Source organism: Egretta garzetta, unplaced genomic scaffold (assembly GCF_000687185.1).
Source record: "Egretta garzetta isolate BGI_Z169 unplaced genomic scaffold, ASM68718v1 scaffold163, whole genome shotgun sequence".
Classification (NCBI taxonomy): domain Eukaryota; kingdom Metazoa; phylum Chordata; class Aves; order Pelecaniformes; family Ardeidae; genus Egretta; species Egretta garzetta.
In genome coordinates this window covers 6,431,270-6,457,327 of record NW_009259308.1, presented here as the reverse complement: position 1 = coordinate 6,457,327, position 26,058 = coordinate 6,431,270, and the positions used below count along the sequence as shown (strand labels likewise).

The following is a 26,058-nucleotide window of genomic DNA, read 5'->3' as shown; positions in this document are numbered from 1 at the left end:
CCTCCTGCGGGGCCGAGGGCCTCCGGGCCCTGGTGGCCTCCCCGCCGGGGGCCGCGGCGCTTGGGTGCTGTGGGTTTCGTCCGATACCGCCCGATCACTGCGGGGGTGTGCGCAAGGGCACGGCCTCGCCATTGCAGTGGCCGGGGATGGCGATTTCCGGTCTCGGAAACGTGCCAGGCTAACAAGAGGGGCGAAATAAAACCTGACAGGAGAAAGCCTGGTTCCACATGGGTTTCTCTCATCTCGTCCTCCAAGGGGAGGGGGCAGCGATGGCCTAGTTTCGGAAAGAGCGCCCTAGCTTTGCTGCGGAAGTACAAATTAGTCGGGAAGGAAAATAAAGGCTGGAGTTGAAGGATCCTCGCTGAGGAGGAAAGTCTGTGCTGGGATGTTCACTTCAGAGCAACAGATGGGTGATGCCTAGTTCGCCATAACTGTGCTATGCTGAACATGGTGCTCATCGGTATAGTGCATCTCTCTAATAAACAGGTGTGCCCTACTCCCTGGATTAATTTTTCTTGGCTTGCCCCCCCCCCCTACACAGCCTTCTCTCTGGGAGGTGTGTGAATTTGTGAATGGTGGTGGGCAGCTACCTCTGTAATACAGTGGGACAGCTTTGAGGACAGGCGGTGACAATACGGGGTAGGGACTGAAGGGGTGTACTGTTGTATCGTGCTGCCAGTGGTGCAACAAGTGCTCCTCATGCTTGTGGCACAAAGCTGTTACCTGCTGTTGTAGGTAGGGTGGTCCAGCTTTTTATGTCAGTGAAGAAGTTAGTGTTACGATATGTGAAGCTGACAAACTTATGTCTAGGTTTGAAAATACACTTTCAAATTCTCCGGTGCTATTTTTTCCTAGATGTAATGACATAATTGCCAGTTACTGTATAGGAAGCAACAATGAAGCAAACAGGAACACAAGCAGCTGTGAAAGAAAAGTGAAGGTCTAGCTCCCCTGTTTCAAGTTGTTGGTTTTTTTTCCTTTCTTCCCCATTTTCCCCTCAGTGTTCCCACCTGACTTCAGCCACTATATTCATTTGACCACACGGTGGGCACTGGTGTTACTTTATATACTCAGTGGAATTACGCAGATTATATATGCACTTCTTTGTATGTTTGTGTGAACGGTTTGTGGCACAAAATACAAAGTTTTGGCTGGGAACGGGGGGCTCACTGTGTGCCATATACACAGCAGTATACGCACAACCTTTGCGTAAGCAGCATCTGTCTGTGCTGCAGGTAGCTCAAGCTACTCAACTGCTGCTGTGGCTTCAGCTGCAAGTAGTTGTGCCAAGCAGCAGTAAGTTACTGCAGACACTTAAGAAAATCTATGCAATTCATTAATGCAGTGAATGCTAGAAGCAGTTAATTTTTTTTTTTTTTTTAATCTTTACATACAAGATAAATAGAGGCCAGTGACTGACTCTTCTGGCACATGAACCGGGGGGCATCAAATGAAATTGGCAGGTTCAGAACAAATGAGAGAAATGTCTTCACAGAATTGTAGCTAAGCTGTGGAACTCCTTGGCAAGAGTGCTGTGTGGACTGAGGGGTTTTAAAGTGATTAGATGAATTCACAGAAGAGAAATCACTTAAGGGCTATCTAACGCAGTGCATCTCTGGATCTGGAAATCCCAAACCTGCAAATGGCTTGTGCCTGGAAGAGCATCCTGAGGCAGAACTGCTGTGTTGTGTGTCCTGGTTTTGTGTGTCTCTCCAGGTATCTGCTCTTGGCTCCTGTCAGAGATAGGGTATCTAGTCGGACCTGATGTGGCAGTCCCTGCTGCGTTAAAACTCCCCCGAGATAGTCCATAAACGATCAGTCTCTGTTGTGTCAGCATGCAGTTTTCATATTTATAAAGGGCTTGTCTGTGCAAGGAAGAAATTTTGGAGAAATGTAAAACGTGAATTTTAAGTAGTTTGCTGTGCAGAGGTTTTGTAAAATAAGAATTATTTTAAAATTAAGCTAAAAAGTTTTTTTTTCTGGTTTCTGTTGTATAGGAAGCCATGCAAATAATTTGCTTTAGTCAGTTTTCTGTAAAAACAAATAATCCTAATTAACTTTGTTCTGATTATTTGTTGTCATATTTAATTTGCTAGAGTTTTGCTGTTTTGTTACATCTTTTAGGGGCTTTTTCTGCCTATTTCTTTTGCCCTAGAAAGCCAAGTTCAGACTATAAGAAAAATGGTTGGTGTAGCTTTAACCACTATTTAATACATGTTTGTATAACCTAAAAAACTCTGCCTTTATAATCTGTTCCTTTTAGCCCCACCGATATCAATGCAAGTTTTTCATTAGCTTCAGTGAGTGTTGGATCGGGCTGGAGATATTAACTTAAAGTAATTTAATGGATTTTTTTTTTTTTTTTTTTTTTTTTTTTTTTCAGTCCCCCACCCATTTTAGCTTTCTGCTTCCTTCCTTTTACAGAGGTGGAGTTTCAGGACTAGACATTCCAGTTTGCCAGAGACGTGTTGCTACTGAGGCCTGTAGCTATGAGGGACACCCGTCAGTCCACTCATTATGTTAATTGCAGCTCACTTAGAGGTTATTTGGTTGAGGCTAGCAATAGACAGTCAAGCTGGTCATAAAGGTTGTGCATAGCAGGAGAGCTCTGAAATCAAAGACAAATGCTCTTTGCTGCTCCGAGGGGATTTTCTACCTAATTCGGGACTGACTGGCGAGCGGCTGCTTATGGAGGGAGTGCCGCAGATCAGAAGTGGGCCCCGTCAATAGAGAGACAGTGATCCTTCGTGGCCATTAGCCAAGGAGCTGGGAATTTTGGTGACTATGCCCCGATTTATTAAACAGCTACTACTTTAGGGCTTTTTTCCCCCTTTTCCTGATGTCCTTAAGTAAATACTCCTTCAGTAGTATGAAGGAGCACTTACTGACCCATTTATAAACCATAGCCATTTACATGTCTCAATACACTAACTTGTGGGTAGGGATTGGAAATGAACTATCTATCTCCGTTGCTGTGAGAGGCAGATGCTTTGAGCAGCAGTAATGCAGATTTTGATTTATGAAGTTCTCTAATCAATCAATAGAAGACTGACTGAGGCAACCAGATAATCTGAATAATTAAATGGCTTTTCAGGGACAAATTAAAATTTCTAAACACATACCACATCTGTCTAAATTATATTTGGTGTCCAGGAACAAATGGGTTTGTTGTTCTGTTTCACTCTTGTATCACAAATGCTTTTGGCTTATTTCTAGACCATTTGGAAAAAAAAAAAAATGAAATGATGGTTTCTGCTCTTCTATATTGGAAACAGTACTCACAAAAAGAAAATGCTTGTTTCCATAGAGTATTTCTTTAAACTTAAATATATTACACTGTCTTACTTTTTGCCCTCATCAGAGATGTTTCCACAGTATTTTTAAATACAGAGAAAATTATTTTTATTATATAGATTTTTTTTCTGGTGGGTTTTTTTTGGTTTGTTTTTTTTTTTTTTTTTTTATTCCTTGTTTCTGGGGGGGATAGTCTGTACGTAGTTTCTACTTGGTAGAATGTATAGTTTGTCTCTAGAAAAAGAGGTAGTAGAATAATGCACGCTCTCGGTGCTCTCATCACACTTGATGATTCAAAGATAAGTACTTCTTATCTTTTTGTTCATTGTAATCTTAAAAATAAGGTTGGCGTTCTTTCCATGGCAGGTGCACGTTGCCCTCCACCTTTCTGTCGTCCTGATGGCCGTAGCTGCCTTGCAGCGGTTCCTTCTACCTTCTGCTCTTGACCTATACCTTCCATCTTCACATCCTTCTTTAACACTCATTGGGTATAGGTCAATTTTGATTTTCCTATTAGTCAGGTTTTATGTCTGGTTTTTTTTTTGGTTTGTTTTTTTTTTTTTTTTTTTACTCCATGCTTTCAGGTGTGATAGCCTGCTTTACTTCTGCATGAAGTGAGTAAAGAGTGGGAATTACTGGATTTTCTCATACTGCTTTTCACTTGCTTAAGGAGTCACTATAGAGCAGGTTTCCCAACTGAGGGAGGCAAGAGTCTGAAGAGTCAGAAGGAGCAAATCTCTTTCTTTTGTCTGCTACATCAGAGTGTAGTGAAAGAAGCTGGGAGTGAGAGGTACAAGGAACAGAGTTTCCTTAGGCTAAATGGAAGTAAAATAATTCATAGGTGCTCCTGCTCCCAATTCCTCCCTGGTTCCTCAAGGTGTGTTTCCATAGTCAGTTCAAGTCCACCTCAGTCTGCACTGCAGCATAGGTGTGGCAGAGAGGTGATGCCTCATCCACCCTCAGCTTCCATGGCCTCTCCTTTTGCTCTTTGCCCCCAGTAGGGCTCATGTGGCCAGGTGGAGATCCAGGAACTGAATCTGGCTGAAAGCTGAGCTGAAATTAAAAAAAAAAAAGTGTTTGAGGATACAAGGGAGGGGTGGGAATGCATAGGCCAGGGGAAGAGTGGGACTCACAGCTTGAAGTAAAGGACCCTGGAACCAGATCTGTACAACAAGACCAAAAGCTAGTCTTGGAGTCTTCAGTTTTCACATGAAAAATGCTCCTCAGAACTATAGGCACTTGTAAATGAATATCATGTCCATCTCCTCCACCCTCAATTAGTCATCGCATAACCAAGCTATATGCATTTAGTCCTTTTCATCTTTCTTCTTGTCAAGCCCTTTAGCCTGTCCCCCTCACCTACTCATCCCACCAATCATTTTAATTAATCTCTGAATGTCTTTGAAACTACTAGTTTGTGGAATGGAGGAAAATGAGTAGGTTAGAGAGACAAGATTGTGAATGATGGAGGTGGGGCAAAGTTAGGAGACTTTGCAAGACCTGTTGGGTTACCTCTGGGGCAGGACAGTACACTGACTGTAAACACAGAGAAGGACTGCCGAAGTAAGGGATGAACCACTAAAAACATTTTCCATTTTCTTAAGAACGCTGTCTGAGCAATTCAAACCCAGGATGTTCATGTGCAGCAATATATGAATGAAATATTTGACACGATTGTCTCTAAAGTAGATAGGATGATCTCCTCTTTACCCAATAGCTAATTATACTAGATTTCTCACTATTATTTTTTTCCCATTCCCAGCTAGCTTTATAGAGGATTTCAGTGGTCACTGCAAGTGCTCTGAAATATGTTTTCAAATAAATAATCACCTATATATTTTTTTATTCAAACACCTGTCTGTATTGTATAATTTTCAATCAAAAAACCTGGCCAAATAGAAGTTAATTAATTGTCTAGAGATGAGTCTGAAAAAAACCCTGGGGTCTTGTTCCCCATGCTTTTTAGAGTGTCACAAATCTAAATGTCACACCATTAATGTCTCTATGTTCATTATTTCTATACCGTAGCATAGCTGGTGCTCCGAGAAATAGAGAATTGGGCAAAGTTCCTGTCCTGTGGAGCTTACAGTTGGAAAAATCCTCTACATGCAAACCAGGCTGGCAGAATAGCAGTTGATTCGCAGTGGGAGCCCGAAGAGTGAAGGTAAGCAGTAGAGGAGGCACTGGAGGACATGTGGCATATGGGAAACAGAAGGCTGCGCTCAGCATTGTGAGCTGGCAGCATGAAAAAATTTACCATACAGATAGAAGCGTACTAATGCTGAGTGGTGGGGAGACAGATGAACACCTTTGAAAAGATATTTACTGTGTTTGGGGACAAAGATCCTGCTGGAAGTGTGCATTTGTTCAGATATTACTGAGGCTCGGTTTCACTGTGGAGAACTGAAGTTAGCTTTCTGGCATTTCAATGTTTCAATAAGCATGTTTTAAAGTAAGTAGCGGCAACAATGCATTGATTTATGGTTGCCAGTTGTGACTGAAGGCTGCAAAATAACTGGTTTTAACCATTCAGAGCCCTTGGTAAAATATCTCTGTTTTGATTAAGAACGTCTCAGAATGGATACAAAATGCTGGGATTTTTAATTAATAAACAATCTGGCATCCTGTCAATGTTGACACCTCACTCTGTCTTAGCAGCTGTTGGAACAGTAGGCTTCTGGCAACCTGGGATAAAGCAGTGCTTGCAACAGGAGAAAGAAAGGAAGCGAGTCTGCGTGAGACCAAAAATGCCTAGTGTAAAGCGCCATGGAGCTTAGGGATTTCCAGTGAGCAATCAAGCTTTCCTTTTCTGTGCTGTGGATTCAGGCTTGGACATGGACAGTGAGTTTCTGTTACTGAATGTCACCAGTGGCTGGTGGTTGACAGATGTAAGGACACCTGTCTGAGTTCAAGTAATGTTTCTGACTGTAGCAGCAATAAACAGAGAAAGCATTGAACAGTGAAAGTAAGTCCTGCAGGTTGCTCCTTCCCAGGGATTATAGTGGCGGAGCCTGTGGGGAAGTTTACAGAGTGCCTGCTCATATAATTCAGATGGAAACATTCACTCTGGATGACAGTCATTTGTGTTGGAGTCATGGTGTGGGAGCAGTTAGGGTTGCCAAATAGCCAAGGAAGGCATTGTAGGAGGGAAAGGGCACGGCCTGGGTAGGGCACTACCTGAAAGCACAGGCAGAGTTGAAGACTTCAGTTTGGGAGAAGATGCTACTAAACTGCTACTCTTCCTCAGTCCCATCTGATTAATAATAATAAACAACCTAATCTCTGATCACAGCTGACACAGCAATTGTGTAGCTGCTCCCCACTGGTCTGGGCAGCCCTGTCCCCTCACAGGATGGGAATGTCCTGGTCTTGTCCACAGCAGTTCCTTAGAACTTCCACAGGAAAAGAACCAGGATACTCAAAACCTTCCAAGTTGCTGTTCTTTCCTCTTTTCTTCGGTAAAAATTCTATGCAGTTGCCAACGCTTGTTTCAGAAGGAAGCAGAGATGGAAAATTTAGTCCAGAATCAGTATTGATTCCTACCTGAGAGCTTGTTATTTACAGTGGGTTCAGGAGCACTGTTCACATGTCTGCTAGAGGAAGTACTGCATGAACAGCCGACAGTGCATTTGGCAGACACGTTGGTCAGCTTACAGGACTGTTTACACAGTCTGTTGAGAACATATGAAACATATAAAAAGCCATAACATTTGAATATATTAGAAACAAGTTCATGAGATCAAGGAAAATCTTTAGGATAAAAGGACAATAATAAAGCAAAGGCCTAAGGGCTGCAATGGCTGCTAATTGAAATTCAGATTTTTTTTTTAATTTTTTTTTTTTTTTTTAGGGAGCACAACTAGGAAGACATTTCAAAAGTGGCTGTATGGTATTTAGAGATCTGGGTACCAGCTGCAGTGTGCGAATATTTGCAGAGGCTTCTGTTCAGCTAAGAATGGGCTATGGACTCAGGTAAGTCCTGTGAGAGAGGTTAAGCAGGCGTGTTGTAAGAGCTAATGGTGCAAAGTAGCCTTGTTCTATATAAGCATGTTTTGTGCTGATGTTTTCCAGTTATTGCGTTCCTTACAGTCAGTATAGGAAAAGGTGTGTGGCTGGCAAATCTGCAAGCCCAGACAAAGCAGTTCTGGGTGTGGATGCTTACAGTGTATTGCCAGGTGCTTCAAATAGGCATTTATGTCAAAGATCTGAGGTCAATTCAATGATAGCCAATTTCAGCCCTAGATGATTACATAAATATTAATAAGAACAGAGGTGTATTTTACATTTACGTTATTGGTCTGCAAAGTATTTACCTAACCCTGTAGCAGCAATGGTGGGGAATATATATCCCTTCAAGACAACCAAGAGAATTTACAAAGTGAAGCAAAAATCTGTTCACCTCTTTAATGTAACCTCATGAGTTTAATGAGAAGTAATCTTATTTTATCTATACCAGTAGGGAAAAACAGGAGAGCAGAATAAACTCAAATGGAGTAGAACTTCAGTCTTCCCCGGTTTTTGCCTCCCTACTGAATGACCCTTAATCACTTTTTGCATGTCTGTGGCTTGGTTTTCCTGCCTGTAAAATGGGCATAACGAGACTGAAGTTCTAGTAGACCATGCAGATCTATGGGGAATAAATGCTGTACAAGTGGTATGAACTGTTTTTCTTTTAAAAAATGCATTAAGGAAAAAGGTACAGAAAAGGAATGGAATTTCATCTGTAAGAAGATCTAGGATTAACTTATTAGTATGAAATGTTTGTTACTGGCCCCATTTGCTTTTAGGATATCAACCATTGGCATTTTTATTGGTTCATCAGCCTTGTAATGTGTTTGAATCTGACCCAGGACATGTAGAGCATATACTGGCACCTAGATTTATGCCACACTCTCTGGTCACTCTCTGACCTTTTGACCAGATATCTTCCATTTGCTATGGGTCTGCTTTTTTTGGAGGGTTTTTGGTTTGGTTTGTTTTTTTTGGTTTTTTTTTTCTTTCCATTTAGAGTCTCTGCTGTGAGAGGCTCTGACAATGATTTGGAGTTGTTAATGTCAAAAGTGCTGTGTAGGAGGAAGTATTACATGTCAGCTTCCCAGAAGGGAGAAGCTGAGGCACAGTGATCAGCACCTCTCCAGAATCACACAGATAGTTTCTTTGAAGAAAAAACCTTGATACTTAGTAGGAAGGTAATCCCATGAAACACAGGAACTTTTCTGCATTATACACCCCTTGGGAAAGTGGGTGAGTGCAGCAGCCACTCCCTCCTCGCAGGAGTGGGTATTGCTAGCCCTGGGGAGGTGAAGCTTACAGCCCCCTTGGACACTTCCACCCAATAAATCTGCACCCAAGCTTTCTTGCCTGTTTTTACGCATAAGTTAAGTTTTAAAATGCTATATGTATAGCAATCATTTTTAAGGAAAACTAAGGAGCGCTTTTTAGTAGATGTAAATCAGCACAATTTATGATGTCCTTAGTTCCCCAAGTGCTTTCGGCCAGCACTGCTGACAAAAGAGGCAGTCCTGCCCTCTTCCTGCTCCCACGCTGTCCCCTCCCTTGAGCTGACACAGCCATGAGGTGAAGTGTGTTGGGAAATACATCCCGTTCAAATCTATCCCAGCAAAAAACCTGAATGGCTGGGGAAAGAGGCATTTGCTGCTTTTCAGGGTGTCACCAGCATATCTCAGATTAAAGTCCTCATGGAACCACTGTGTTAGTGCAATTCACTGGTCTCTGAAAGCTGGGAGCTTCGCTCATTTGTCCCAACAGCTTCTGGCTGAAAGAGAATTGTGCTGCAGCTGGAAACTCAATCAAGCGAGTTTCAAAACTTTTCATTCATACGTGGTCCTCAGTTGATTCTTAATACACCTTTACTATAGCTGGTAGTGCTTCATAAGCCTGTCAACGTTGCAGTTGAACAAAGGCTTGTCTCAAGACTTTGTGTTGTGTAAATAAACCTTGTGCCTAGCAGGGTGTCACTGAGTTAATGTAAAGCCTGAAAAGGGGAGGGCGTGGGAGCAGCATGCCAGTGTTAACATTCTGTTTTCTGCGCAGGATTGCAACAGGATTGCAACAGCCCAGCCTATCTATCTGAGCTGCTGCACGTACCGTAAACATGTCTCTGCACTTGAATTTGATATGGGTGGTGATAGAACAATATACCTTTCTGGGAAATGGTAATGGACAGCAAGATTTTGTTTTAAGGAAATTCTGAATAAACAATAGCAGTTTTCTTCTTAGAGTGCTGATGCTTTCCAGGTGGCCCACCAGACAGCCAAACAAAGGAAATATGTATGGCAGCATTCACTCAAGGGTTAAAGTTTGAGGGTAAAGAGGGAGAATGTTGAAAATCCCATGAACTTTACTAGTTATGCTTATATCTTTGTGGTAGCTCAGACTTTCTTTTTTCTCTCTCTTTCTCACAAATCAGTAATCAGGGGACAATTGACAGGAATAACCCCCCTGGTAAAAATATACAACTGTTTTTGAAACAAACAGCATTTCATATGCAAAGCTGTCTGGTAAAGTGCATGCCCAGGGTGCTTTTTCAGGCCTCATGGGAAGTTTTACAAAGAGCAAGCTACCTTTTAGCAAGCGCTTTTCTGTTAGTTTCAAAATCCTCTGTTGCTTTTTTCTAGAATGATTTTCCCACAGAAGGTGATACAAACCATGAGAAGAGTCTCAGTAGAGTTTACCGTTCCCCCTACCCCCTTCGCTCCCTCCCTCCTCCCCCAAACACTGGGAGCTCTCAAAAATATTTTAGTATCCTAGAGATTGAAAACAGCGTCTTTAATTTGTATTTGTCTTGTAATAGCTCTGACTTTCACCGCCTTGTCCTCCCCTTTATTGGGAGTACATGTGTGAGCACTCCCTCTAATGTTGTTTATACGCTTGCTGTCAGGTTCAATAAGTAGTTTCTTAGCAGGGCACCTTCCCACATGAAGGAAATGTTTCCAGTTCTTGTCTTAGCTCCCGCTTCCTCCATGTGCAGTGTCTTGACAAGGCATGGCAGAGAACAACAGAAATGAGTGTCAGCGGTATCAGTAAGTCTTAGCTAGTAAATGGAAATTAGCTCTAGAACCTCATGAATCTACTACCAGTTTAGAAGTAGGGCAGCTTTTTACAGGGCATTTTATAGGTGTTCCAGTTATGCAAGTTTTGTGTAGTGCCTATTTTGTTTAGGCATTTAATTAATAGTGGATCTGGAAAATTTTAGATTTGTAGTACACCAAGAGTATACTACACACTGAAAAGAATGTGGTAATCTGTTTAAGGATTCTCTACGTAAATAGGGATATTGCTAAAGAGAATCAAGATAAAATGTAAATGTGAATAATTGCTCCTAAGACAAAGAAAAATTGGCAAGCAGCCATACAGAAATTAGAAAATTGACCGGTTTTATGCCATAGGTACTAAATCATACTGGTGGAGTCTCGGGTCTAGTCAAGTGAATGGCAAACCCACAGCTAACTTGTAGGATCAAGGATTTCCCCTTCATGAATGGGTATAGATAAGTAAAATTTCCCAGAGCAGAAAAACATGTTACAGAAGTGGCCAGATTTTCAGCTTTAAAGTAGAAGAGATACTTTCATTTTCAGTATCTCCATTAGAGCTTCTTTTTGCAAGACCAGGAGTGTTAACTCCTGTGTCTGAGCCAAAATTCCAACCTAAGCAGAATGTACTCATCTAAATTTCCCTTTTGGTTTCATTTGGACAAGGTATTCTTTGGTGTAGAGTTGCTGCGTACTGTTACAGCAGTTGCTGTGTTGGGAGCTTGGGAAGGTGCCCGCGTGGAAGAGGTTACATAAAAACTAGACCATTATAAGCTCAGAGAAACCCCTGAGTGTGATGATTAAAAAGAGAAAACAATTAGGGAAAACACATCAAAGAGTCTCAGTGAGAGTCCTAAAAGGAAAAATACTGATTATATTTGTTTTGATTTTGTCTTACATGAAGTAAAAGATGTGTGGTGTGTCCTGGGTCGACACCCTAAGGGGTGTGTACTTAAAGACAACAGAATCAGACTCCAAGACTTCGATGTGGTTTATTTTGGTTGCAGGGCTGGGTAGATAAGATATAATTGTACCATATGCGTAGTGGTGCTATCAATCTGAAAGTATATACTTCCCATACACCCCTCACCACCTTGCCTACCCTCTGCCTGCCAATCTGTATCTAGCAGGATAACTCCTAGCTTTTTGACCTTTCAAGAAACTTTCAACTATGATTTTTAAAACAGTCACAAAAATGTTTTTCTTTCTCCAAACGTGCAATTCTTCTCTCTGATGAAAGCAGTCAGAGATGTGAGATGGGTAACATTGATTTCTAAAGCTGGTGCACAAGTTCAGGTTCAATAAGTTGTGAATCTTAGGCGCTAAAAATTGTTTAGAATTCCATTCTGGGTCTGGGAGTAAGAGTAGACAATAATTGATAGTCCTGTTGTTCACACTCCACCAGATTCTAATACTGTTGTTTTAGAACAATGTTAGATTCATGTTTAAAAATTTGTTAGACTTGATCTGCCCTGGGAACCATGTTTGGAGAGGTTTGAACTAATAAAATATGCAAAATGTGGTTTTAGGGCTCTCCTTTAATGTGGAAAGGGGAAGAAAGGTTTTAGTTGGTTATAGCAAATCCAGTAAAGGAACTGTTTACTTAATGTTCTCCTAGTTTGTTTTTTTTTAATGTGCCTTTTCAGAGCTTTTCAGCTGGGTTTAGTTCATGTGAACTAGCATATTAAATAATGTTTTCTACTGATGTGTGTTTTTCAGTTGTTACTCTGACTTTAGTAGTTAAGTTGTTTTCTTTCTGGCACACTGGTATAGTAGATCCCAAAAAGCTGAAGGAAAATAACTGAACAGGACTTTGGAAATGCAGGAATATAAAGTATAATCCCTATAGACTTAGAATTTACGTAGGAAGATTGCATCTGAGTTTATTTTACCATGAATATATCTAGCATATATAAATTGAGGTGGCATTAAGAATGTTACAGATTCTTGTTTGATATGGCTTGTATACATTGTGTGACATTTTTACTTGGGTGATGCAGCCATCCTAAGAAAACGGAAGGCAACAAAGCGTTTATACTGTCCTACTGAGAATGTTGTCTGTCTTCCCAATTACACGTAGTACTTGTGTGTAACATAAAAACACATCTGAGAGGTGCAAGTATCCAAAAATGGCAGAAAAAGTGCCACTTTGAATGTCAGGAGTTCCGGTGCTTCCCTGGCTGCCCCACGTTGATGATCATTTTAGGACTTGTTTTCATGTTGGAAAAGACACTGGTAATATTGTGTGTTATTTTCCCACATCAACAAAAATGATCATAAAAAATGCAAGGTATAGGGACATACTCTATGTCGGTTAGGTGATACATTGACTTTGCTGGTTACGCATATTTGGCTTCGGCCTTTTCAGAGCCTTCCCAAGTTCGGGCCCAAGCTTCTGAAGAAATTGTCTTGTTTATACACAAAAGTATGAAGTACAAAGGTTGCTTGGAACAAAATGTTGTAGGTGAAAGATCCTTGCATTTTCTTATATCCTTTTGCCATCTTGATTTGGTGACATGCTGTAAAACCCACCTGTTCTCCTGGCTCATTTGGGACTCTGGAGAGCAGTAGATGAATGAGCCAAACATGAGAAACAGAATGGACAATGGGTGTAGACAGCAACACTTCCCTTTGGACCTTAAAGGCTAAGAGAATTTTATCAATGTCTGGGATGTCCTGCTGTTGTGCATTAGGTAGGTTGACTTTTAGTTCAGATCAGGAGTCTAATCTTTTTTCCCTTCTTAAATGAAATATGAAAAAGTCACTCTCTATATTGACTGTGGACCTAGATTAATTTAGTTTTGATCTGATCCTCACAAAGCATCAGGTCTGTTTGCAAAGCTAATAGAAGTGTAATAGCAAGAGCAGCAGTGGCAAATACCTTTTTTTCTTTTATTTTATTTCTCCTTAATATCAAAGCTAAAAATGTGGTCTTGATTTATATACAGGATTACTGATTCATATACTGTTAAAGCTATATAATAATACATCTAAAGCCTAGCACAGTTTATAAATACACAAAACATACGTAACTTAATAGTTATTTGTTCTGAATCTTTTTTCCCCTGCATACACTGTCCTACCTTTGTTATTCAGGGCACTAATGCTGCGTTAATGTAAGCAGCAAACAGCTGCATTTATCTTAATTTTATTCTTCTAAGTCACAGCAACATGCTGGAATGAAAGCCATTGTCTGTAGCAAACCTTCCTAAGTCTTTTAGGGGCATCCATCTGGATAGACTTTGTGGTTATAGAAGGGCTGATGCTGTAAGTATTCATTCCACTAATGGTCTGATTGATTTTTATTTACACTCTTTGCAGGTTGCACAGAGTCTCAGTTTGAGTAAGAATTGCAGAATATATGCTGAATTCAAGAATTACAGGCATATGTTAAACTAAAACAAGGTTTCTGTATCTGTCTTTAGGATGCTTAATCAAACGGTGGCTCTGAATTAGACTTAAGTCTCCAGCGCAGCAGATGAGAATTGCAGTTGGTAAGCCCTGTTAAAAACCAGGTGCATAATTTTGAAAATGTTGATCCAAATCACGTTATTATAAGTAGTAGGGAAATGTCATGACTTACTGAGATTAAACAAAGACCTGCTTAGAATCTTGTGACTTCAGCCCATAAATGGATTTCATCACTCATTACAGCTGCATAAACAAATGCATGTGTTATATATGCATGAGGTTTGGTTTTTTTTTTTTTTGAAAGTTGTTTTTAAAATCCCCTCAGAGTTTTTTTAATTGCTCCTAATGAGCATTCCCTAGTTCTGGAGCAATGCCTCGTGTACCTGAGCAGCATAGCAGTCATTGCTTTTAAGGGAATAGTTTGCCTGCTTTTCTCCCTTTCTGGCAGCTGGACTGCTTTGGCAAGCAAGTTATTTTAGAGGAGAAATTTACAATATGAAACCTGTTGTCAAAACTTTTATTCCTTTTATGAAAGTAGTCTTACCCTAGTGCTCCTTTGGAGCTATAGAAATGTAATCCCAGCCCAATCAACAATTGGAGAAAGTCCTGCCAGCTCATACAGAATAAGTTTGTCATGTATCTAGATATTTTTTAGTTGTTTAATGTAATTTTTCATATTGTCTGTGGCTTTGTTTCTCCTGATGGGCCTCTCCTAAGGAATCCTAGAAACGGATGCCCTGTGATTATCCATGGATAATTAGTACTTCCCCCATGTTCTCTTGCCAATATGTTGCAAGTGGGATGCAGCAAGATTAATTAAAGTTTTGGTCTTCCTGCTGCGATTATTACCTGAAAGCACTAATGGTGGCAGTAGTTTGTGATGTAGAGCAGACATTTGTCTGTGAATTTAAAAGGTAGTAGAGATCAAAACTATCAAGCTATTCCCCTACCTCTAGGTTAAAAGTTGCTGCTTTCAGTTAAACCTATATTATTCAGTATCTCAAGGCAGACAGTTATCAAAGTGTAACCTCAAGAAACTAAGATGGCAAAATGTATGGGTAATTCTTTGAATTTCAATATGCCATTTCATATTCAGAACTGGGATGCTGTATTATTCCTGGATGGGTAGTGTCTCATTTTAATGCTACACTGTAAATTATTTTTTTAACCATGTCTAAAGGATTTTTATTTTCTCCAAAGAAAAATATTCAAGGACACTCCATTTTTTTTTTTTTTTTGCCATTTTCTGAGTAAGCCTCCTCTTTTTACTTCTAAAAACTAAAGTCAGGAATGTAAAAAGAGTTAACAGTATGGGACCGTTCATGGTCAGGGGTGCTTACACATGTCTTATATGGATGGATTTGGCCTGAAGTGGTTTAGTTTGTTTTGCTCCCTAGAAAAATAAAACAGGTAATAAAAAGAAAAGTAACTTAAACTGAATGAGACTAAAATACTTTTGCTTTTCTGTCAAGCAACCTTAATTTTTAGGCAACTGGGGAGAAGTCTTAATCATGTGTGTTCCTAAAGCTTCCTTCAACAAATTGCTGAGTGTCTGAGGCTTTTGAGTGTCCTACCCCTTCTGTTAAAGTCTTCAGAAAATCCAGTCGCTCATCACCTCTGAAAACCTGCCCTCTTATGTAGGTAGCTAAAAAGATGCCTGACATTAGAGATTTGCGCTCCAAAATGTTGCCTTTAATGCCTTAAAATGTCACGTTAAAATCAAGTACAGTTCACCCACAAACCATCTGGCTTTACAGATCTGAAAACAATCTTTCCATTAATTAAGCTTTTCTGCTTCCTAATAAGGCCTATTTGAAATGCTTGGAGGCTGAAGACACCAGGGCTGTAGGTCTGTACCGAGCAGGAGTGTGGCCATGGCCGAGGGTCCCCTCGGCTGGTGGCAGGCCACACCTGGCTGGGGAGCCCTGCCTCACCTTAGCTCGCTTCGCTGGCTGTGCAGCTGCTAGTACCAGGCTGGGGAAATACCTGGCTTTCTCCTTATAAGGCCAGCGAACTGCTGCGGGAGCCCTGTTCCTGCCCCGGCGCTTCCCGGCTCTGCTCAGCCACAGTCCTAAAAAGGCAGTTCCTTGCTCCTGCTTCCCACAGCTGAGCTCCCCAGGGAGCACAGCCCTCTCAAGTCAGGCATTTTATTTACAGGGAGAGCCGTACTTATGGATTTTGCTGTTGCTTCTCAAGGAAGCCGTTGTGTTTATGAGCACTGCTGGGGTTATCCTCTTGTTTAGTGAATAAGCAGTGAATAATGAAAAGTATAATAGAGTGCAGTGTCTGAGCCTGCAATCCTGTCTGCGCGGGCACATTTCTGTAACAGTATAGATCCCTGAAGGGTCCCGCATAGGGAAGGAGGTGCACTGTGTGAAGCAGGTCAGAGCTGTAGTCTTGAAAGCGTATTAGGTTATGGTTTTATAATAGAAGGTACGCAGCAGCAATACGAGCTCAAAGCAATTCACGTCCTCTTCCCTCCCTCCCCTGGCTGCCATTCCTGCGCTGCCTCTTTGCTTGTGCTCGCTCAGTTCTTTGTGGGGGCCATGCTGTGTTCTTGGTTTGATGTGTTCTGAAAGCCAGAAAAGAGTTTTCTGCTCAGATTTACAGTGTGGCTTCACAAAAAGTTGTGCTACTGTGACTGAGTGGTGGATAGGAAAGGGGAAAAAACCCTTAGTTATTAATGCCCCATGCTCTTCCTAACGTGAAACCGAAGCTGCTGTACTCTCCTCCTGAATAAAACCTCTTCAAGTGCTGAATATTTTATCAGAGATTTTTACAGGTTTAATTGAAAATTTCTGAAGGATCTGATTATTGGCTTATTTATTTCACATGCCAAGTTACAAGCTTAGTTACAGTCTGATAGATTTTTAAGGACAAGTTCTTTACTGGAGCCAGATTTTGGAAAGGCTTGAATATGCTAATTCAGAAGGGGTTTTACGTGGGATTTTTTCTTTTTATTAAATCAACAAATCATCCTAGCTTAGTTTGAAAAAACAGAGGAGCGTTTTTCAGATTTAAGATCTGTGAAATTCTGGCATGTGCAGTGTACCAAGTGGTCACATACTCCTTTCAGAAAGGGGCTTAAAATAATTCTTTTTCAAGGGGCTATTTGGGAACAGTCCATGGATAGTGTGCTCTTTCGAGCGTGCGAGACGTTGGGGTGCAGCTCGCAGAGTTTGAACATATTGTACTCGGGCACAGCAGTTTGTCTCTTCAGAGCCACATACTTCCTTAGTTTATCAGACTGCTCCTGGCAATTCTGTTCAACCTTTGGACTTTAGGGCCTCTCTCAGGATGTAGCATTGGTTCCCTAATATCTCTCCTCTTGTCTTTTGCCAAGTTTCCAGCAGGCAATGAGGCCGTGACAAGCAGGGTCACAGGTGTTGAAGGAAGTCAGCAGCACAAACAATTATTATTACAAAACCGGATTCCACGGTTACAAGGATGAAATACTGCTTTTCTTTATGAATCTGTCATACCACCCCCATCTTCTGTTTTTCTGAGATTATAAGGTGTTTTCGAGCTGATTTTCTTTTTGTACTAGTGCTAGGTGTGTGCCTGTGGATTTAGTAGCTGAGGTTAACAGTACTGATGGTATAGATTAAAAAAAAAAAAAGAAAAAGAATGCCATGCACTCATTTAATGCACATTGTTAGCTGAGATCTGTTGTGTATTTTCTAATGTTTTTATACTGCTGGTTCCTTAAATATGTCTGTCATGTAAAACATGTTAAAACATGTTTTCACATGTTTGAATGGTAGTAAAGGAGATATTTAGGAAGAAACAGAGATCAGACAATAAGGAAGAGGGTGATTAGAGAGAAACATTGGTCGGGCAATAAGGAAGAGGGTGATAGGAGCTCTGGTACAATGAGGCAAGAGATGGCATGTCTGACCAATAGCTATGGAATTTGATAATTTAGGAGGAAAAACCATTTACAGCTATAGGTTTTGGACACTAAATGTAGTAGAGGAACATTTAACAAAATCCTGGTTGGCAAAGGGATGCTCCTGCCTCTGCCAGGCAAGGTAGGGGGTAGTCAGAAAACGTTGTGTTGGAATATGGGAAATACCACTCACTAAAGAAATCCTTCCCCTTAGTATTTTTGGCTGGCTGCTGGTAGTGGTCCTAGCGTACACCATGTGTCACGTTTTGTGTCCCAGAGCTTTGGAGGATGTATGTTGTTGGGAAGACACACATGTGAAACAATAGTAGGAAGACTGCCAGAAGCACAGTAGTTATTCTGAATTCAGAAAGTGCTCACATGTAGTTTTTAAGAACTAGAAAGTTGAAAAGCAACTTTGCTGCAGAGTGTCCTGTCTTCCATACTGTGTCAATAAAGCAGACTAAACTATTAAGGTCTTTTGGAAATTTTAGAAAAATTTAGAATTTCTTTGACTGTTAGAAAAGTTCTCTATATACACAAAGTACTTGAATGCACCCGACCTACAGTCAATTTGAATTAACAACCCCCATCTCATGCTCAGTAGTGCCATTCTCAACCTGTGATTGTGTTGCTTTTCTTAGTCCAAAATGTAGCATCTCTGCATGGGGCTCTCACTAGTTCTTGTTTATGGACAAATTTGTAGCAGAGCTACTCAGTCAGCTTTAGTGATGTTAGTATTTTTTTATAGGCTATTCCAACTATGTTACTTTGTTTGAACACAGTTATAGTGAAATCAAGGACATGTTCTCTTTCCAGTATGTGAATTAAGTTGAATTGTAGAATCACATTTCAGAAAATACAAACCACCCTCTGTCCCTCAGAAGTTTTCACTGCTTTAAGCATACTGATAAAACAGTGAAAAGCTGTGAATGTTTTGAAGGTGAAATTTAGAAAACCTGGGGCCTTTTCAATCACAGAGGTGGTCTGAAGTCCCACTGTCTAATGGTAACCCTCATGTTAGCCCTGTGTGCAGTCTCAGCCCTTTGTTCATTCTCTAATCATCAATCTCCAGTTAATTCAGTGAGACTTGTTGTGGAAGAAGGTGACTAAAGGTATCTGAATTTGCCCTTTAACCATATGAGGAATTCAACTACAATTCTGATAACACGGGTTAGAGCATACTTTCAAACAAGCTAATGTCGTTAAAACTGTGCATATGAAAGCTAATCTGTGCTTCTAAATGGGACTGTTATCAGGAAACGTCACTAAGAATCTAAGGAATCTTTAATAAATAGCTTATTACTTCCAGGGATGGGCTCTGTAGGTAGTTTATATAAGGCTAACATTTTAGTGTATTTGGTCAGTAAGCAAATACACTTTCATAGTAAGTGTATTTTGATGTAATCAGTAACCCGTGGCTGGGGAGCCCTGCCTCACCTTAGCTCGCTTCGCTGGCTGTGCAGCTGCTAGTACCAGGCTGGGGAAATACCTGGCTTTCTCCTTATAAGGCCAGCGAACTGCTGCGGGAGCCCTGTTCCTGCCCCGGCGCTTCCCGGCTCTGCTCAGCCACAGTCCTAAAAAGGCAGTTCCTTGCTCCTGCTTCCCACAGCTGAGCTCCCCAGGGAGCACAGCCCTCTCAAGTCAGGCATTTTATTTACAGGGAGAGCCGTACTTATGGATTTTGCTGTTGCTTCTCAAGGAAGCCGTTGTGTTTATGAGCACTGCTGGGGTTATCCTCTTGTTTAGTGAATAAGCAGTGAATAATGAAAAGTATAATAGAGTGCAGTGTCTGAGCCTGCAATCCTGTCTGCGCGGGCACATTTCTGTAACAGTATAGATCCCTGAAGGGTCCCGCATAGGGAAGGAGGTGCACTGTGTGAAGCAGGTCAGAGCTGTAGTCTTGAAAGCGTATTAGGTTATGGTTTTATAATAGAAGGTACGCAGCAGCAATACGAGCTCAAAGCAATTCACGTCCTCTTCCCTCCCTCCCCTGGCTGCCATTCCTGCGCTGCCTCTTTGCTTGTGCTCGCTCAGTTCTTTGTGGGGGCCATGCTGTGTTCTTGGTTTGATGTGTTCTGAAAGCCAGAAAAGAGTTTTCTGCTCAGATTTACAGTGTGGCTTCACAAAAAGTTGTGCTACTGTGACTGAGTGGTGGATAGGAAAGGGGAAAAAACCCTTAGTTATTAATGCCCCATGCTCTTCCTAACGTGAAACCGAAGCTGCTGTACTCTCCTCCTGAATAAAACCTCTTCAAGTGCTGAATATTTTATCAGAGATTTTTACAGGTTTAATTGAAAATTTCTGAAGGATCTGATTATTGGCTTATTTATTTCACATGCCAAGTTACAAGCTTAGTTACAGTCTGATAGATTTTTAAGGACAAGTTCTTTACTGGAGCCAGATTTTGGAAAGGCTTGAATATGCTAATTCAGAAGGGGTTTTACGTGGGATTTTTTCTTTTTATTAAATCAACAAATCATCCTAGCTTAGTTTGAAAAAACAGAGGAGCGTTTTTCAGATTTAAGATCTGTGAAATTCTGGCATGTGCAGTGTACCAAGTGGTCACATACTCCTTTCAGAAAGGGGCTTAAAATAATTCTTTTTCAAGGGGCTATTTGGGAACAGTCCATGGATAGTGTGCTCTTTCGAGCGTGCGAGACGTTGGGGTGCAGCTCGCAGAGTTTGAACATATTGTACTCGGGCACAGCAGTTTGTCTCTTCAGAGCCACATACTTCCTTAGTTTATCAGACTGCTCCTGGCAATTCTGTTCAACCTTTGGACTTTAGGGCCTCTCTCAGGATGTAGCATTGGTTCCCTAATATCTCTCCTCTTGTCTTTTGCCAAGTTTCCAGCAGGCAATGAGGCCGTGACAAGCAGGGTCACAGGTGTTGAAGGAAGTCAGCAGCACAAACAATTATTATTACAAAACCGGATTCCACGGTTACAAGGATGAAATACTGCTTTTCTTTATGAATCTGTCATACCACCCCCATCTTCTGTTTTTCTGAGATTATAAGGTGTTTTCGAGCTGATTTTCTTTTTGTACTAGTGCTAGGTGTGTGCCTGTGGATTTAGTAGCTGAGGTTAACAGTACTGATGGTATAGATTAAAAAAAAAAAAAGAAAAAGAATGCCATGCACTCATTTAATGCACATTGTTAGCTGAGATCTGTTGTGTATTTTCTAATGTTGTTTTTATACTGCTGGTTCCTTAAATATGTCTGTCATGTAAAACATGTTAAAACATGTTTTCACATGTTTGAATGGTAGTAAAGGAGATATTTAGGAAGAAACAGAGATCAGACAATAAGGAAGAGGGTGATTAGAGAGAAACATTGGTCGGGCAATAAGGAAGAGGGTGATAGCAGCTCTGGTACAATGAGGCAAGAGATGGCATGTCTGACCAATAGCTATGGAATTTGATAATTTAGGAGGAAAAACCATTTACAGCTATAGGTTTTGGACACTAAATGTAGTAGAGGAACATTTAACAAAATCCTGGTTGGCAAAGGGATGCTCCTGCCTCTGCCAGGCAAGGTAGGGGGTAGTCAGAAAACGTTGTGTTGGAATATGGGAAATACCACTCACTAAAGAAATCCTTCCCCTTAGTATTTTTGGCTGGCTGCTGGTAGTGGTCCTAGCATACACCATGTGTCACGTTTTGTGACCCAGAGCTTTGGAGGATGTATGTTGTTGGGAAGACACACATGTGAAACAATAGTAGGAAGACTGCCAGAAGCACAGTAGTTATTCTGAATTCAGAAAGTGCTCACATGTAGTTTTTAAGAACTAGAAAGTTGAAAAGCAACTTTGCTGCAGAGTGTCCTGTCTTCCATACTGTGTCAATAAAGCAGACTAAACTATTAAGGTCTTTTGGAAATTTTAGAAAAATTTAGAATTTCTTTGACTGTTAGAAAAGTTCTCTATATACACAAAGTACTTGAATGCACCCGACCTACAGTCAATTTGAATTAACAACCCCCATCTCATGCTCAGTAGTGCCATTCTCAACCTGTGATTGTGTTGCTTTTCTTAGTCCAAAATGTAGCATCTCTGCATGGGGCTCTCACTAGTTCTTGTTTATGGACAAATTTGTAGCAGAGCTACTCAGTCAGCTTTAGTGATGTTAGTATTTTTTTATAGGCTATTCCAACTATGTTACTTTGTTTGAACACAGTTATAGTGAAATCAAGGACATGTTCTCTTTCCAGTATGTGAATTAAGTTGAATTGTAGAATCACATTTCAGAAAATACAAACCACCCTCTGTCCCTCAGAAGTTTTCACTGCTTTAAGCATACTGATAAAACAGTGAAAAGCTGTGAATGTTTTGAAGGTGAAATTTAGAAAACCTGGGGCCTTTTCAATCACAGAGGTGGTCTGAAGTCCCACTGTCTAATGGTAACCCTCATGTTAGCCCTGTGTGCAGTCTCAGCCCTTTGTTCATTCTCTAATCATCAATCTCCAGTTAATTCAGTGAGACTTGTTGTGGAAGAAGGTGACTAAAGGTATCTGAATTTGCCCTTTAACCATATGAGGAATTCAACTACAATTCTGATAACACGGGTTAGAGCATACTTTCAAACAAGCTAATGTCGTTAAAACTGTGCATATGAAAGCTAATCTGTGCTTCTAAATGGGACTGTTATCAGGAAACGTCACTAAGAATCTAAGGAATCTTTAATAAATAGCTTATTACTTCCAGGGATGGGCTCTGTAGGTAGTTTATATAAGGCTAACATTTTAGTGTATTTGGTCAGTAAGCAAATACACTTTCATAGTAAGTGTATTTTGATGTAATCAGTACAAGCTCATGTGTTTTAAACTGTCAATGTCATTGCCACTTGTGAAAATCACACTTAGAGAATTTAGAGAATCAACTGTCACAGCTTAGCTTACTTCTTGTTGCTTTAACATAGTATGTTGGAAATCAGAACAGAGGAGTTAGTTAGTACTGGGAAAACATTTATTGTTAATAGATTCCTGGTAGCCTATGGATCATATTCATTGATATTTATAAGGATGTTACAATTTCTTTTTCACTAAATGCACATCCTTCTGTTTTAACACATTAAAAAAAATGAACTCTTCAATAGACATCCTAAAGGCAAATGGACCAATTAAAGCCCTGAGTAACCTGGTCCGACCTCGTAGGAGACCCTGCTTTGAGCAGGAAGTTGAACTAGATGTCCTTCTGAGGTCCCTTTCAACATAAATTATCCTATGATCTAGTGATCTGTAAAAACAATTAATTCTATTTTTTATCTCCTTTTGGGCTACCATACTTTGAACCTTTTTGAGATGGTCACTTTTCAGAAACAGCTATAACACTGGGCACTGTCACCTGCTTAACTCTAATCACACAGTCAGTCCCACTGAAGTGAAATGGTAAGCAGATGCCATGTTACCCTTTAAACATGGTTACTCAACCAAGTATGCCACTTTGCACACAAGACAGTGCAAGCCACAGTTCCAGGTGTTCTGTGTGTCATGGGAGCTAGACCACATGTGTAGTATCCACTTTTAAAAAAAGATTTCATTAAGAATATTTGATCTGGCCTGCCAAAACCTTAGCAATGTATGATCAGGCTTTATAAAATATAACTGCTTCAGGATTCATTTGGTCTGGGAGGGCAAATATAATACGTAATCTCCAGGCACATGAGATGTCTTCTGTGTATTCTCCAGGTTGTACAATTTAGATGCCATTTGCCTTGCAAAAGGCAAAGTAGTAAAATAGTGTCAGGGTGCTTAATACGACTCATGGGGTGTGAGTTTTTTTCATGGGTTCTAAGAGCAACATATGGTGATACTAAAGGAGTTTACCAAAAGGAAGGTAGCATTTTCTAGGGCTCTCATCACAGCTGAGGTACAGCCTGGCTTTTAAGGGTACTAACCAGAAACACCTTGAGGTGCTGGGCTGTAAACTGCAGCAGACCAGCAGCTGTTGTGCAAGCTGTTTGATTCTTGTGGTGAGGATGGGAACCTTAAAAATTGGGTAGGGTAGAGAGCAGGAAATGGGAGCCATTACAGCTGTCCCAAGGGAAGTGGTTCCACTCGTGAATCACAGTCCTGGTTTTGCCGTGCTGTGTGGGAGTGGCGTCCTGTCCCAGGCGGATATTGCCAGCTTCTGGGACCTGACAGATCTGACTGCTGCAGGGGGGGAAAAGGGCAGGAGACTCTCAGTCCCACCAGCATCCCTCCTCTGCAGCCTGCTAACCATCGTCTGGGCAGATGGAGCAGGGGAGAATCAGAGCACGTCAAGCCCTGTGTGCCACATGAATTGATATGGCCCATTGCTGTTAAGATGATGACCAGAGTGTGATAAGGACTGCAGTCCTTTACTGAAGAGTTTGACCACATGCCACATAGGCCTTGGGTTATCCTGGGGAGAACAAAACCTACTACTGTGTGAGACAGCCCAGGTTGCCAAGTCTTGTCTCCCCGCCCCCTCCGATGAGTCACACGGCTCTGGCAGAGGCTGGAGCCCATCCCACAGTGGCACAGGAACTTCCTGCCCTGGCTCGTACTCCAGCCTATCCTAGAGGATAGCCTCTGTGTAGGCTTCTGGGCCTTCTCCTGCTGTGCCAAAGAGCTGCCACACCCCAGTTTCTTCAGGCCTTCTTGTCAGGGCACCACTGACTTACTCATAACGGATACAGACACTGAAACCAAGCAGTCCCTCCTCTGCTCTGCATGCTCTGTGGCTCCTAGAGGCTTTTTCAGTTCTGGAAAGAATGTGACCCTTCACTTCCTTCTGTCTAGTCCAAAGCCTCCTGCAGGAGCTGTTTCCATCCGTTCTCAGGCAGAGAACACAGAAATGAAACAGATCCTGGCAGTTGAGTGTTGCTGTTATTTATCCTTCTTAAGCCCAATAATGAGATGAATCCCCATCCTAGTATTCTTCCAAGGCTTGTGTCTGTTTTCTGTAGCAGTACTAGCAATGTCTCTACATTGGTAGCATGTCTGCTATTTGCAGTTTGAGAGACAGTGGGTGTGCACAGTGGATGATGTGGAGAAGGGACAGAGCTGTATCTTCCACTTTGTATCTTTCTGCACTGATTAAGTGCACCTTCTTCTGTCTCTGATGCAAAGGTGCACAGAGCTGTACTACAGCTCACTCACCGATGAGCAAATCATTTAGAGGTTTCTATTGGTCATAAATCATGGCAGAGAGAAAGCTAACATCTGAGTCCCCAAGGCTTCTGGTAATGCTGTGGCTCACCAAAGATCTTTCATCTCAGCCCTTATTTCTCACTAAGAACTTGTCATCTTAATCATGGAGCTAGAGGTGCAGCAGCGCCAATAATTTTGGGAACTTAGGTCTTTCATAAAATTAACTAAAATTTATATCATATTAGGAAGCTGATGCAATGGAAGTTTTGTATCATGAGATGTCTTTGCAGCAACAAAGTCTGTCATTAAATCTTAATGGCAATCCGTAAAAGCGCTTGCAGTTTTGGACAAAAGGTGGCACTTACCTAGTAAAGTCAACAAGGGAGTGAAAGTCTCTAGACCTGATAGGAGTGACCTAGGGCAGGTCTATTGGTCTTTTGTGGATGGGCTTCAGCTTTGTCTGCTCATATGTCAAGATAGCCAGGTGTAAACTATTTCTGTTAGCGAAGTTCAGTGTTCGTGATAAAGTAGCTTCTGGCTTCAAACAATAACCCCTGCTGAGGGCCTGAGTTTATTAGGTCAATAATTAGCTTATTAGGCATACAGCTGTGCCTGTGTAGGTTTTTGAATTTCATGTTCCATCTGACTTGCATCCAGTGGGTTCAGTTTAGTTTGTAAAAGACAGTTCATGTATACTGTGAAGGGGTTGTAAAAAGATTTGCTGAAGAAACAAAGGGGGAAGCCTCACATAAGAAGTCTCAGGCTGTGTGGGAGGGGAGAAGGAATGAATGTACCCTTTCCACAGAAAGTAGGTTTAGCCCAAGGGCCAGTCTAATTCATAGAAAGCAAGATGGTCTGAAGTAGCTGTGTAGTTCAGAAGAAAGTCCTTGCATCTGCCTGGATCCTGTACCCTCACAGAAGACCTAAAATAACCCAGAGAATCTGCCAGAGCTATAAGGAAGCTGAGACAAGGTAATTGCACACAGTTGATTTCTGGGTTTTCAAGAGAAGCTTTGCACATACTTCTAAACTCACAGTTGGTCTGCTTTGCTGTGCTTTCACTATCATACAGCCCACCAGGATTACACGGTGAGCTGGGCTCCTTCTCCAGCTGGGGTTACAGGGAAGAGTGTGTGCAAGTTACAGGGGAATCATCAGGGTTGACAGAAGGCCCCTGGATGAAACAATTGGACTGTAATTCTCAGCACTGGAAAGAGGATTCACACTGTGCGCTTAGAAGTGCCAAACTGGGTTGATGCTTGGGCTTTGCTCACTCCACAGAGGCTCACCACACTTT

General features: G+C 41.3%; 1 protein-coding gene across 1 annotated transcript in view; it reads left to right on the top strand.

Moving 5' to 3' along the window:
• The window catches only part of FGGY (FGGY carbohydrate kinase domain containing), a 327,463-nt gene that overhangs the window by 20,232 nt on the left and 281,173 nt on the right, over positions 1-26,058 (top strand). Inside the window, exons 2-5 of the mRNA XM_009636237.2 lie at positions 5,323-5,458; positions 7,145-7,266; positions 9,349-9,470; positions 13,772-13,840. The gene's annotated coding sequence lies outside the window, so the exon portion shown is untranslated. The remainder of the gene's footprint in view (positions 1-5,322; positions 5,459-7,144; positions 7,267-9,348; positions 9,471-13,771; positions 13,841-26,058) is intronic.